The sequence below is a fragment of the Apostichopus japonicus genome, chromosome 19, assembly GCF_037975245.1.
Source record: "Apostichopus japonicus isolate 1M-3 chromosome 19, ASM3797524v1, whole genome shotgun sequence".
In the NCBI taxonomy this organism is placed as follows: Eukaryota; Metazoa; Echinodermata; class Holothuroidea; order Aspidochirotida; family Stichopodidae; genus Apostichopus; species Apostichopus japonicus.
In genome coordinates this window covers 29,505,833-29,519,999 of record NC_092579.1, presented here as the reverse complement: position 1 = coordinate 29,519,999, position 14,167 = coordinate 29,505,833, and the positions used below count along the sequence as shown (strand labels likewise).

The window sequence follows — 14,167 nt, the reverse complement described above, 5'->3', positions numbered from 1 at the left end:
CAAATTTTGCGAATTGATCGCTAGTAATCTTGAAAATGATTTTATCACGGTCATTGTCATGTTTCCCATATGAACCTTTCTTATAGAAAAGGAGGGAGGGCGAATCTGTACGTAACGTAATCAGAAATACTTTTAAAATGTCATTAAAGAGACTAAAAATTCTTTTCGACTTTGTTAAAATGATGTCTTTTAAGAGACACCGTAGATACGTTGCTCGGTTGGGTTTACTGCAATAGTGGCAAATGGAGACCAATATCCGCACTTAGTGGACCTAATGTTATAGTCGTGCATTGACCTTGAACAGAGGGGCCTACCGTGAAAACGTACGGAAAATTCATCCTTTTATATCTCAGCGAGACAATTTCACTGGATACAGAAAAACGACTCAAAAGTCATTAGATGTGGTCATTATAACAATCACATTAAAAGATATGTATGAAAAGCAGATTAAAGATATGATGGAAACTCAAATGTGGACCAAAAAACGATGTCCCTACGGATGCCGTTCAATGACATTTACATAATTTGTGTGTAGTAGGTTCTGTAGCTCTTTTGTGGAAAAACTTTGGAAGATGCTTAAAGTTGAGAGTTCATCCATGCTTTAGATTAATAAGGGACATAGATCATCACGTTTTACGAAGAGGGAGGCTGTTTTTAATTATTTACATAACATCTGGGTAATAGGTACTGTAACTCGTTTCTTGGAGAAAGCTTGGAATATGCGGATAAGGAAGAAAGTTTCGAGTTCCTCCCATGCATTAGATTAACGAGGGACCTAGATCATCACGCTTTACGAGGATATCTCATATATTAGGTGTAAGAGAAGCTGTGAGTGTGAGGAAGGGTAGGGGAGAATGGGGGGGGGGAGTAAATGATGTTACCAGGGGGACCGAATTATTCGTCCTAAATGAGATTTGAAAAAAATCATTAATGCAAGTAAATATCATTACTGCCTGCTCTCGCTGATTTCTTTTAACCCTAGGAGCGGAGTGTGTGAGGTGAAGAAGGGTAGGGCAGGATGAGGAGGGATAAATGACGATGTAACCAGGGGGCTGATGATAATTCGTTCGATAAGAGATTTGAAAATATATATATATGTAAGAATTAATATCATTACTGCCTGTTCTCACTGATTTCTTTCAACCCTAAGTTACGCTTATCGGAAGACTAGGCCGATAATACAATGCTTTAACAAAGCAATGCTTGTGTAACTTTCATTAATCTATTCGGAAAAAATATGCTTTTAAGTTGAGAGACTCAGTAAGGATCAATTAAGTAGAACAAAGATCGTTGCGTGCTGCGTGTAACGATGAAGTTTCCTACATTGGGATGGAAGGGTATCAGGGAGTGTCGGATTGAGTGGGAAGTTAAATGACGTTGTAACTAAGAAATTTAAAAAAAATCTTAGTGGTAAAATCATTATTGCTTGCTCTTTGCTGATTTAACATTAGAATAAGTGTCTCTAATCATTAGATATTCCTTCAACAAACGAGGTGCGTTTGGGGAAGAGTGGGGGGGGGGGGATACTAGACGGATCGACGGGGAAGAATGATTGGGAGCCAGTGGCGGAGCTAGGGGTATTGGTCAGCGGGGGCGAGAATGATCTGTATGGGCGCTTTCGACTTTATCTAAGCGGAGCGCCACCACAGGTCGGCGCGGAGCGTACGGAAATTTTTTGAGTCAAGATACTCCATAGATCGCCGGAAATGACCCTTTCCGGGCCTTGCTAATTTGCAGAAAAACGAAGCATAAATAGGTGTCATCGCCAACAAACGTGACAAATGTCAATAGGTAGATGAGAGCGCAATAAAAATGTCATTACTCGCGAATAAGTAAAAACTGGTAAATAGCTGAAAAAGGCGCCAGCAGTCCATTTGAGTCCGTCAGGGGGAGGGGCATCCACCCCCTGACTGTAGGGACGCTCCGCCACTGTTGGGAGCGCAGTGTAGGAAGAGAAGGGGGAGGGTGGTATTTTTTAACGGTTTGGGTGAGCGTTTGCAATGATTCGTAATGTCAAATTATCGCAAGCGTTCAACATGCTCAAATAAAATGAATGAATGAGGAGGAATTCATGTCACTTTTCAACCATTTTTTGAAACAAATTTTGCGAATTGATCGCTAGTAATCTTGAAAATGATTTTATCACGGTCATTGTCATGTTTCCCATATGTACCTTTCTCATAGAAAAGGAGGGAGGGCGAATCTGTACGTAATGTAATCAGAAATACTTTTAAAATGTCACCAAAGAGACTAAATATTCTTTTCGACTTTGTTAAAATGATGTATTTTAAGAGACACCGTAGATATGTTGCTCGGTTGGGTTTACTGCAATAGTGGCAAATGGAGACCAATATCCGCACTTAGTGGACCTAATGTTATAGTCGTGCGTTGACCTTGAACAGAGGGGCCTACCGTGAAAACGTACGGAAAATTCATCCTTTTATATCTCAGCGAGACAATTCCACTGGATACAGAAAAACGACTCAAAAGTCATTAGATGTGGTCATTATAACAATCACAATAAAAGATATGTATGAAAAGCAGATTAAAGATATGATGGAAACTCAAATGTGGACCAAAAAACGATGTCACTACGGATGCCGTTCAATGACATTTACATAATTTGTGTGTAGTAGGTTCTGTAGCAAAAACTTTGGAATATGCTTAAAGTTGAGAGTTCATCCATGCTTAAGATTAATGAGGGACATAGATCATCAATTTTTGTGACGAGATTATCAGCGAAATCAATAAATTATCTTGACCAACATGTTTAATGACGTTAGGCCTATATTATGAGACCATTTGAATTGTTTCGTTGTAAATGTAACGATTTTAATGGTTATGCATCTAGCATGTTATTGTTAGTTTATCTTCGGTCAGTCGCACACGGTCGTGGTCAAAGGTTAGGCTAAGGAGCGCGAATTATGATCTGTATATAAAAGCTCACGAAAGGTTGCACGAGCAGTGCAGTTCGCTTCCTGACAGCCGTAGGCTAATAATTCATACGTAATTGTAATTTGTAGCCTATTCTGTATGGGGAGTAACTGCCAAAGAATGTGGATGGCAGATATATTCACCAGCTCGAAGGTTGTTCTTAGTTTTGTGGAGCAAGTTAGTACTTCACATTGTTTGAGTCAGCGAGCGTGATAAATTAGGCTAGCCTATCATATAATAGGTTCGCTTAGGCCTAACGGTAGGCTAGCTCACGTAGGCACTGGCGTCTATAGTAAGTTGGAATGCTATTAATATTATGCTACAGTATTGGCCTAGGCCTAGGTCTAATATGATATTCACTAGAATATATGTAAGTAAAATAAGTCACTTTATATTTGCCTACAGAATACTAGACCTAGCTGGTTGGACATAATTACGTTCTGGTTACAAAGTGGCTATTCTTACTACTGTTCGTAAGAATAATTTCCGATTACGCATGCGCAGTTGCTATTTTTATGACAGGAGTACTATTTTTTACGACCAGGAGTAACAATAATTTCCGGTTAGGGTTAGTGTTAGGGTTAGGATTGGGGTTTAGGGTTAAAGTTAGGGTTACCCCTACTACATGCGCAGTTGCTTTATTTACTTTACTGCGCTTGAATTCGCCTTTGTCGTAAGAATAGTTTATAAATAATTGTTACGACTAGTCGTAAGAATAGCCACGGCCTTCTGGTTAAGGCTAGTACAGTTAGGCCTAACTTAATTGACTTTAAATTCCTACCAGAGTAGCCTACCATAGCCTATGCCATCTAGCACTTAACAGTAACACATTCTCAAGGCTCAAGAAACTAACTCGAAGCCAGAAAAATTAGCTTAGGATGAAAGCTCTCTCTCTTTGCTATTTTTTCTATTTCTATCATGTCAGATAGGCAAGGCCGTCTCCTGTTAGTTCCGGACAGGAAAAGCGTCGGTTTCCTCTCCAACTTCCAAGAATAAAAACCTCAGTTTCCTCCCTGAAATTTTAGGGGAGGAAACCAACTTTTTAGCTCTGCGGTCTAAGTGATGTTGGTGATGGTTCACATATGGAGAAAACTCTCCATGCAAGCTCTTATTAATACCTAGCGTAGGCATCTAAATGTATACATGTATTAATTTGATAAAGTAGCATAACTTTGACCTGAAGCTAGGCTTTACAGTATTGGTCCAACTCTCGGCATATCTTTATCAGATCATAGACTTCTTTTGATGCCTAAGGCATGATTTTATGGTCGGCAGAACTGTTTCACTGAAACTTCGCTTATTATTAAACCGAATTTAAACTTTGCTAAGTCGACCTCTCATTGTTAAGTAATTGTCCTTAATTTGGTTTTTAATTTGAAAACATTGATTGAAAGTTGTGAGGAACATGACTCATGGTAAACACATATTAAGAGTATTGAGAGATAAGTACAATATATAGTATCTCTGTCCTTGTTGATATAGAATATTATTACACAGATCTGTGCTAGAAGTCATGGAAGCACATGAGGGTTTACCATGAATATACCAATATGTTGTTGGTACTTGTGTAAGGCTGAAAAGCCAGTTTTCATCATTGCTAAGTGTACACTCAAAATTGTTTGGCTGATGAAATGTTCTCAAAATTGTGTTGAATTCATTCCTTACTATTGGCTTGACCATTATAGTGAATAATGTACATCAAAGGAAGTTTTGGCAGTTTATGAAGTACTCCAAATGTTTGATAGCAATGTCTAGTAATGTTCATTAATGAGTCATATTGCAAGTATTAAAAATAAACAGGCACTTAGTAACAAAAAGAGGTACAGTTTATTCATGTTTGTAAACATTCATCGGAAAGGTATCTGCATACGCAAACTGGAAGATGATCTTTTGTAAAACTACTAAACAAAAAATACTAAAATTTATTTCACACCATATATATCTATACATATTGCTTTTGTATTCGTCTTTACAGCATTGCATTGGCCACACTGATTCACAAGAAGACTCCATGAACTGTGACTGTAACATCCTGCTGGAGGTCTGAGACATTGAAGATTCTGTAATGCTTTCGTTTGGGTAAGCACAATTAACTATAGTAACACAGAAATATTTAAGCTCTGGTATTCGTTTCGTTTCTTTCTGCCATTAAACCACAATGATATACATTTGTTTATACATAGTTATATCAATTAGGCAGCAGTCAGGGCTGTTTAGGTAGTCAGGGGGAGAGAGGAGAGGAAGGGAGGGAGTGTATAAAATTGAGTCTAGTTGCAATGTCTACAGCATCTGCTTTCCAATATATGACATCTTCTTATCTTTTACAATACTGTCTCAGGTGAAAGAAGAAGATGAAGAAAATGGAAGGAAAATTGTGAGTCTTGGATGTCTGTAATGAAGCTGGATCAGGTTTAGAACAAGTGGTTGAAAGATCATAAACTCCACCAAATACGAGAAGATCCTTCAAGCCTGTCCTCTACAAAGAGATCTGGAAGTGCTATCTGGAGGTGATTTAACAGAAATTGGAGAAAAAGTAAGATTCAAGGGAAACATCAGTGTGAGCCAGAATCATTAACATCAGTCTTGTCCTCTCAACAGTTGATTGTTGTCAAGATCAGTGCTAAATGTACGAGACATGGTGCCTTAGCCTGTTTGAACCAGTCGGTATTTGGTGTTGCCTGTTTTTGTGCTAAATGTACGAGACACGGTGCCTTAGCCTGTTGGAACCAGTTGGTATTTGATGTGGTCAGTTTTGTGCTACAGGTACGAGACACGGTGCATTAGCCTGTTGGAACCAGTCGGAATTTGGTGTTCTTGTTTTTGTGTTAAATGTACGAGACACGGTGCCTTAAGCAAGTTGGAACCAGTCGGTATTTGATGTGTTTTTTTTTGTGCTAAACTACTATTCTTACAGAAAGGCTGAACAAGTTTCATGATATAGTTCCGTTTTTGTGCTAAATTATTGAGACATGGTACGTTAGTTTATTGGTATTAGTTTTTAATTAGTGTTGTCTGTTTTGTGCCAAATGTAGGAGACATTGTGCCTTAGCCTGTTTGAACCAGTCGGTATTTGGTGTTGCCTGTTTTTGAGCTAAATGTATAAGACCTCAGCCTTAGCCTATTGGAACCAGTCTCTAATTGGAACCAGTCGGTAATTGGAACCAGTCGGTAATTGGTGGTGTGTTTGACTTTGTATTAAATTGATAAGTTCTGCCTTAGTTTATTGATATGAGTTGCTAATTAGTGTGGTCTGTTTTGTGCTTAATTACTGAGACCCGTTGCCTTAGTTTGTTGGAATGAATTTGTAATTAGTATTTTGGTTGTCTTAAATTGATGATTGTTGCCTTAGCTTGTTGGAAAGAGTTGCCAAAGAGTGTGGTCTGGGTTGTGGTAAATTCATAAGACATTGTACCTAGTTTGATGGAACGAGTTGGTATTTAGTGAGGTCTTTTTTGAGAGTTGTTCAAACCAGTGTCCAATAACTTTGATCTGACCATATAATTCCATTTCTTTCACAAATGGCCCCTCTAGAAGAGTACACATCTTTTGTCTCATGGCTGACAGTTTGGTTGTTAACACTTAACAGGGTTTGACTTTTTTACTTTTGCTGTTACTTTGAAGAAAAGTGACTAATTTGTTTTGTATTCCTTTCCTTTCATCAGAGATCTGTGGCCTATATTGCTCAACAAGCTTGGATCCGAAATGATACCGTGAGAGGAAACGTTTTGTTTGGTAAAGATCTCAACTCCACCAAATACGAGAAGATCCTTCAAGCCTGTCCTCTACAGAGAGATCTGGAAATGTTATCTGGAGGTGATTTAACAGAAATTGGAGAAAAATTAAGTTTCAAGGGAAACATCATTGTGAGCCAGAATCATTACCATCAGTCTTGTCCTCTCAAAACAGTTGATTGTTGTCAAGATCAGTGCTAAATGTAGGAGACACAGTGCCTTAGCCTGTTTGAACCAGTCGGTATTTGGTGTGGTCTGTTTCGTGATAAATTAAAGAGACATTGTGGCTTAGTTTGGTGGAATGAGTAGCTAATTAGTGTGGTCTGTTTGTGCTTAATTGAAGAGAAGTGCTGTGATAATTTGTTGGTAATTAGTGTGGTGTGTTTGTATTAAATTTATAAGTTTTGCCTTAGTTTATTGATATGAGTTGCTAACTAGTGTGGTCTGTTTTGTGCTAAATTAATGAGACCCGGTGCCTTAGTTTGTTGGAATCATTTTGTAATTAGTAATTTGGTTGTCTTAAATTGATAGTTGTTGCCTTAGATTGTTGGAAAGAGTTGCCAATTAGTGTGGTCTGGGTTGTGGTAAATGAAAAAGACAGTTGATTGTTGTCAAGATCAGAAAACTCAAAGATGAGCTGAAAAGCTGCAATATACAGTCAAGGTTAGTCATAAGAAAGAAAGGTTCCTAAATATGTAATATATATTTACTTATGTTTCCACCAGTAAAGTTTCAATCACAGCCTAAACTTTGTTGGAATTAGTTGCTAATGTGTTTAATGTTTTGTGCTAAATGTACGAGACTTACTTTGAAGAAAACTGGCTCATTTTCTTTTGCATTCCTCTCCTTTCCTTAGGGTTCTGTGGACTATGTTGGTCAACAGTTAGCTTTTTGTCATAGCGCCACCCCATCATCCTTCACTCTATGACTTACCCACCATTTACTGAACGTACACGTCCTTGGATACAGCGCTACCGAGTACACTTTGGATTTATAGTGTGTCTCTTCAAAAGGAGTTCCTATTCTTTCCGTCTGCCGTCTTAGGCTGGAGACTAATTCTTTCTGGTAAGTGAAGTCTATGACCAATTTCATTGTATAGAAGCCATTTAAAACCCGTAGGGAGGGGCTGTTTTGCCAATATGGCAACCCCTAACCCACCTATAACGGCCCCCCCCCCCCAGTCGAAAACCTAAACCTCTCTGATTTTGTCATAGACATTAATGACTGGATCCCTGTACAAAAATAGCAGAAAAAGACAACGTCCAAACTCACATCCTAACTCCAAACCAACCACCAAAAAGTCCGCTCAAACAATCGTTGTATCAGGAATCTTACCAGAACTATCAAAAAACCCAATAACACTTGCTAAACTAATCAATGAAGAAAAACCAAATGCCATGATCTCAAATATAAACGATCTTCGTAGTAACGACATCGTAATCACCCCCATGACCCTAAATCTGCAAATATCCTCCTGAAACCATGGACTCAAAAGACTAAACTAGGCAACCCCAAACCAAGAACCCCCAAAAAAGTAAGACAAAGAAACTTCTCTGTAGAAGCCTGGGGCATAAACCCTGAAATTCAAATCAAAGATATTGAACAAGAACTCAAAGACCAAGAATACACCCCAATACAACTAAAAGACTCATTAGTCACGCCACAAACAATCCAACTTGGAAAGTAAAAATAACGTTTGAAGAACAAGAACCTCAACAATCCCTAATCACACAAGGTTTCTACTTAGGATACTCTAAACACAAAACAGAAGAATACCACGAACCCCCCCAAATCACTTATCTCTGCCCGACCTCGACCAAGTGGAAATTTCCCTTTGGTCACACTAAGCAAATAGCACACATCGGCAACGATGACACTCCCCCCAGGCTGGAATACGTCATATTCAAGTATAACAATGCCTACAATACCTAAACCACCCCATCGATGTACATTAAATTCCACAACAGCTTTTGCAATCAAAATTGTGACGTAAAGCTTCTAAACCAGGTTAATAACTATTACGCCTCACACACCTGACCGCTCAATAACGAAGATAAAACACATCAACTATATTTACATGGAATATCAACGATAATGCGTGCAAACACTTAAGAAGATGAGAATGCAGATTCAAGTAAAACAATCTTAGTAATAAGACGAACCAGCTCGGTAGTCCTAGTCTTAACTCTTACCGACCTAACTAACCCATCTCTACTACAGTTAACACTAACAACCAGCGCCAACGGCCAGAGGTTACGGGGAGTCATTTCATCTAAGATTAAAACCAAGTCACCGACTGCCAGATTATCCGTGACCCCCCGTCCACTTAGAACTCTTTTGCAATTCAGGTAGATATAATTTAACCACTTTCGCCAGAATTGGTTAGCTAGGTGCTGGACATGCCTCCAGCGGCGACGAAAACGGTCAAAAGAGTTAGAGACTGTCCCGAACAAAAAGAAAACACAAAATGTGCCAATTGCTCAGGGACTCATGCCGCCCTTTACAAAGGATGCCCAAAATTTAAAGAAGCTAAAACTGAAGCTAATAACAAACAACAAGAACAAAGAACCTATGCAAATGTAACCAAATCTACCCATAAAATTGAAATAACAAATAAAATCGCCACTGAAGAAAAACTTAATATCCCAACCTTTGTAATTGAATTAGTACAATACACCTTCCAAAAAGCCGACATTAATATTAAATCCGACGACCTTGAGATATAAACGATTGGTATAGTGCCACTAAATATGCAAAAATGCCTCCTTCCCTGGTCTTGACAACATAAATGACCTACAGTAATGCTAAAAGATTCCCCTCCGTCTGCCTCCGATATTCATTAACTCTCATATTTTCCCATTATTTAACGAATCCTTAGAATTGGTTATTTCCCAACCCTGTGGAAGTCCGCCAAAATGATTTTAATACAGAAACTAAGTAAAGATACACCAAAATTCAAAACTATCGACCAATTAGTCTCCTCCCAGCCTTAGGTAAGATTTTCGAAAGAATTATAGATAACCGCACCAGAACCCACCTAGAGCAAAATAATCACTTTGCCCGTATCAATCAGGCTAAATCCGCGCACACAAATCTACAATAAACCAAACTTTCCCCCTTTCCGAAGAAATTCCCATCAGCTTCATAAAAAACATGATACCACTGCCCTCTTCCTTGATGCCGAAAAGGCGTTCGACAAAACTTGGCACAACGGCATAAGAATTTAACTACTTAACTTTAATCTCCCCTCCAATTACACCAGACTTCTTTCCTCTTTCCTTAGTGAGCGCAACACAAAAAAATACTACAAAGACCAATACTCAAAACCTATTCCACTTCGTGCAGGCACCCCTCAGGGCGCTGTTCTCAGCCCCTCCCCTACACCCTATTTGTTAATGATTGAACATCCCCCCTCTATCTAAATGCAACTATAGTCAGTACACTGACGACATAGCCATTTGGAGCAGCAGTAAAAATATCTATATGACGGAACTAAATATTAAAAAAGCAATTACACATCTCGAAAATTGGTGCTCAATGTGGAGAACAAAAATAAATCCCTCAAAATATAACCTAGCCAATTTCTCCATAATAAACTCAAAATACCATAACCATATTTCCAAAATTAATCTTTTCAACACCTCAATCACTGCTACTCCTAATGCAACCTTCCTCGGTACCACTTTCGATAGCAAATTATTGTTTAATCTACATTGTAACAGAACTGCAGGACGCTGCTGGTTCCAACTTCCATTCCAAATCCTCTCACACAAATATAACTTCCCTCCAAAAACAATTATCCAAATCTATAAATCCAAAGTTAAACCGATTCTCAGTTACGGGAGCATCTCCCTGCTTACCATCTCTAATCCCAATAAACAAATTTTAAACAGAATCCACACCACAGCTTATCGACTCGCACTCAAAATCCCTACCTTTATTGCTACTTTGTACGTTCTCCGTGCAGGAAACACAAAATCTACTTTCACCCGACTTGGAGAATTCAACACCAAGTTATACAAAAACAACCTCGAGAACGACACTTTGATTGAAGACCTCCCCCTGAAATACAAAGTCGCAACAAAAACCAAACCCTTTCTGTATTCACAGTTGTTACTACTTAAAGTCTCATTCCATTAAAAAAATCCTTTCCTAAATGGGTCTAGGCCCCGACTCCAAGTATACTTATATATACAGAACAAAACAAACAACTCCAACAATGACTGATTGATTAAAACATAAAGTAGCAACCACTCCCATACCAAACAATAGAAACCGCAACCACTCCTTACCCAAACAATAGAAACCACTCCGTCTCCACAATCATGTTTTTGTTCTATCTTAACATAAGTATGACATATGACATAGAAGGAGATAAGAAACAAAACTTGTGAAAGGAAGTGTACTAAAAAACCCTATAGGGCTTGTCGGGTAGTGACACTCCCTAAAAAACTTAATGTGGAAGACGACATGATTAGATTTTGGTTTCATTTAATCGATAGGTAGAGGAATTGGACACTCTTGCCCAAGATATCAACGGCTTGAAGTACTCTGCTCAGGCGGCCTCCATTCTAGGTATGTACATATATAATATAATAATAATAAAAATAATAATCAATTTACTGTGTTTGGAAAGAAACTTTTTGCTGCTTTAGATGAAGATTGAGGATTCTTGTTTTTCAAAAGGCAAAATGCAAGTGGACCATATAAAGGATGAATACCAAAACTTTAAGAAAAGAAATTGGGTGGAGGGGAGGGGGGAATCAGGCAGAGACCATCATGCTACTACCCTGTTAATTTTGTGTAGGACCCTGGTTAATTTAAAAGGAAGAAATCCCTTTAGTACCCTTGAGTTTCTGAAAGGTTTCTTCTTTGGAATAATGGTGGAGAGACATATCGATGTTCTCTTTTGGGTCTGATCGTCAGGAAAATGCAGATTAAACTGCCATGTCCATTTGGAACCTGGGAATTGAACCCTGCTACTGGAACAAATGTATTCCATCAGAGCATAGACAATTATTCAGAGAAATATGGCATTTATATTAAAAAGCTGTTGTTTTCTTTCCCAAATTTTTCTCTTTGGTTAAACAATGAGTGAAAAGATTCATTCGGTTGGATGCAGCACCGCCCTTTTCCCCCCCTTTTTTTGGGAGGGGTGGGGGGTTGGGGGAGACCTATTATCCCTTAGGGTCTGAAAATATTACAATAGGATTATTGTGGTGGACAGGACAGACAACAGTTATTTTTGCTTGTAGCTGAATGTATGATGTCCAGGGATCACAAGGAAGCATCAGAAGCCCAATCAAAAATGCGGTATTTTTGTTCTATCGAAATTTGTCAGAATAAAGATATTAAAAGCCAAAATATAAAGAGTTTATCTGGCCGTGTAGACTGCGATTGAACCAGTCTCTGTCATCTACAAATAATAGAAAGTGGGTATCCATTTCTGTTTGTGACAGCAACAACAAAAAATGACTGCAAATTAACAAGTTTTTGTAAACTTTCTCTATTCAGGGATTCGAATCTCCCCTCGAATATAACCCCCCTACTTATGAACTGTCACGTAGCTCAAGGTGACAAACTTACGAAAATGATGAGAAAAGGCCTTAGGTGGTTCCTAATTCAATGAAGTTTCTCACAGTTTATTGAATTGACTTCCCCCACCCTCCGGATTATCCTCACCCATAGAAAATACCCTCCACCCAAGAATACTTTAAAAAAAAAAAGAGGCCATGGCTTACCGAGAACCTCTCTGCGTTCATTTTTCAGATTCCAATGAACCTTCCATCAGCAAAGGAATGGCGCAACTCGGTCTGAAGGACAATTGACCGCTGGCAGAACAGTTTGACCAGTACAACCCAACCAGCCGGACCTGGCAGCCAAGCCCAACTTCACCGCATTCCCACCGGACTTTAAGCCGTCACCGTGCAAACCCCTCTTTTTTGACATAGCTCTGAACCATATAGAGTTACCCTCCTTGGACATGAAACTGGAACAGAATAAATCGACCGCGCAGGGGGGGTCTGGGTGGGTTCCTGCGTGGATGGTGGAGTGGGGGTGAAAAGTAACGGGATTTGCCATGATGTCGGATAAAGAATCCAAAGGTAGCGACTCTCCAGGATCAAATGCGATCCCCAGTGGGAATGTCAGCAGGCGAATAGGAGTGATATCCTTTACCAACGATGTTATTTTTCTTTTTTTTCTCTCTTCTTTGGTCTTGGTTGTTACAGTATGTATATGTTAGCGTTATACAGTTACATGATTATATCTGCATGTATTGCATGTCGTGGTTCTGGTTGCATTCAGGTGAGGCACCCACAGATTGATATATCACATTTCATAAACATCCATCATAAGACTACAGGAATGACACACGTCAGGTCAAATGGGTTAGTCCAGGTTATTTGGAACTTCAAATCGGTGTAACTCCTTCTACCTTAATCTGCGTCCGTGAGGTCTTTTGTATACATAAGCCGGTAGTATTGGGAGGGCTCTCACTCTTCTCCTGCATGTGCTGTCATCATCTTTTATTTAAGTTTTATTTGTTTTTTTAGTAGAGAAAAGTACACCTTGTTGCAATTCAAACACAAAGATGGGGGAAGGCCAAAAAGAATAACACTTACTTTTTCAATGTGGCTTGGCCCAAAAAATTTGAAGAACATTAAAAATGGGAAGTGGAATTTCATATATTTTGGATTTGGTGTTTGTGTGATTATCTCGTTTAGAGAAAAAGAAGAAAAAACAGCATCTTTTTTTGATGGGCCTTTAAAGTTTAAAAATGGGTTTCGGTTGTTGATTCTTGGTCTACAAACATTGTGGTGCTTGACCGACTGACACTTTATGGGGATGTTAAGGTGACTGAATTTGATATTGGCAGGAGTTATGGATGGTAGTTGGAAGGACCAGGGGTGGGGGGGGGGGGGGGTTGTGAGGCGAAGGATCAAGAAGGAGAAATGAAAGTGAAAGTGAAGAGGGAGAATCTTTGAATTGAATTTTCAGTTTGCAGTAGCACAGGTTTACTGATAAGGTTATATTTAAAGAAACTTTCAATAATGCATTCTTTTTGTATATAATTTGGGGTGTGGTAGTCCGAGTGGGGGGGGGGGTGGGGGCGATTAAGACGGCAATGAAAGGGAGCAACCTTTCCACATGTTGTTTGCGCTATGGTAGTATTGTTTCCTTTTTCAAACTGGAGGGCAAAAATGTAAAAATTAAGAGTTATCTAAAACTAATTCAAAATCAGGTTAAGTTAATAAATGAAAGTTAAAGAAAATGATATTGATGGTAGCAGGGGAACCATGGTATTGTAAACTCAAGCAGCCATGGAAGGTCACCTCCTTTTTATTGGGAACTTGTTGTCAAGCAAACCTATGGATCCAAGCACTGTCTGGCTAAAGTAGGATGGGGTTTTTATTTTTATCTAGGAGAAATCAATTCTTTATCCCTTCATTTAAAAATGGTCTTCCAAATGTTTAAAAAAAAAAATGTCCAAAAAGAATGTA

The 14,167-nt window shown here is 38.8% G+C and overlaps 1 protein-coding gene across 13 annotated transcripts in view; it reads left to right on the top strand.

Moving 5' to 3' along the window:
* Nucleotides 1–13,750, top strand: part of LOC139960095 (uncharacterized) — a 55,140-nt gene extending 41,390 nt beyond the window's left edge. For 3 of the 13 annotated variants that reach the window (XR_011790330.1, XR_011790332.1, XR_011790326.1), the window contains exons 19-24: nt 4,910–5,013; nt 5,273–5,467; nt 6,597–6,747; nt 7,522–7,730; nt 11,168–11,240; nt 12,435–13,748. The gene's annotated coding sequence lies outside the window, so the exon portion shown is untranslated. Of the gene's footprint in view, nt 1–4,909; nt 5,014–5,272; nt 5,492–6,596; nt 6,798–7,521; nt 7,731–11,167; nt 11,241–12,434 lie in introns of all 13 variants that reach the window. The other 10 variants (XR_011790331.1, XR_011790327.1, XR_011790328.1 and 7 more) reach the window with 8 other exon arrangements.
* The last annotated feature ends 417 nt before the right edge of the window (nt 13,751–14,167 follow it).